The sequence below is a fragment of the Talpa occidentalis genome, unplaced genomic scaffold, assembly GCF_014898055.3.
Source record: "Talpa occidentalis isolate TD23 unplaced genomic scaffold, MPIMG_talOcc4v2.1 talOcc4.11, whole genome shotgun sequence".
Classification (NCBI taxonomy): Eukaryota; Metazoa; Chordata; class Mammalia; order Eulipotyphla; family Talpidae; genus Talpa; species Talpa occidentalis.
In genome coordinates this window covers 59309642-59310907 of record NW_023601104.1, presented here as the reverse complement: position 1 = coordinate 59310907, position 1266 = coordinate 59309642, and positions in this window count along the sequence as shown.

The window sequence follows — 1266 nt, the reverse complement described above, 5'->3', positions numbered from 1 at the left end:
TCTCTATGGAATAAAGGTCAAAGGGCTAAGTGCTACTTCTTCCCAGTTGAGAGAATAGGAGAGAATCCTAGAAAACTTGTGTCCACAAAAAGTCAGGAGTTAAGAGGAAGCTTATGAAATAAAACTATCCTAAAAGCAATGGCTAACTGAGAAGAGCTATAGAGAAAAAATTAACGTGGGAAAGGAACACTGTACTAACACAAATCAATCTTTGCACAAAAAAAGGTGACTCCAGGTCATCAGGAAAACTCCACTTGGTTCTGCAAGAATAGACCCACACAGCAGATGTGAAGCCTCATGCAGTTCCTCAAAAGAGAACCACAGCGTTGAGGTGACACTTCTGAAGGTTATGGAAGAAGATTGAGGCAGAAAAAAATTTTGGTTAGGGATGACAAATATTTCTTCAGAATGAAGAATAAGATTCACCTGCTAATCTCTTAGTTTTAAGTCAGTGTTTAATTTGCAACTCCATTGTTCCAGTCTCAGCTTAAATGAAGCCTTTTTGACCTCCACATATCCCAGCTATATTAACAATTATGTTTGATCATTTGTAGTACTTCAAGGAGTGTTCACTTGCACAGCTGCCATAGTTCACTATTATTTTGGGCTTTTCAACGGTGAGCTCCTAAGGGTAAGGGATCATGGCTGTATTGACAGTCACCATCATGGTAGCATCTGCTACATAGTAGCCAAATTTTATTCATGTAAGAAATTCTATCAGGATATCTTTGATTTAAATATTGAAAGGGAGAGAAATACCCAAGGAAAACTGAAAGCAATTACAACATTTAAAGATTGATGAAGAAGGTGCCTGGTAACAAAGGAGATATTTGTATGATCAGATGCTAATGTATAAATCTGTTGAACCTGGGCATTTCAATAAACTTGAGGCTTTAACATAAGACAGACTTGACCTGATAATTATAACTGATGTGTGCCATTGTTCCCCCACAGGGCTACAAGCAATTAAAAACAGATCTCATTTTAAAGATACAAACTGGTTAGGAAAGAGGTGTTTTAATGCCCCAATGTCAAGAACACACACTAGAGTTGTCATCCATCACCTAAGGATGGAAGTCAGATAGAGAACATTTAGGGAAGGCAATTATGAGCCTAGAATGAGATAGGTGTGGGGATTTAAAGCAAGCTGCCTGGCCAAATTAAAAAGAAAAAAATGATGGATTCGATTAGAAAACTGGCTCTGAAGGGAGCTAGAATAGTGAGTGGCCCTCTCTCAGTGGCTAAAATCAGTGCATCTGATGAATT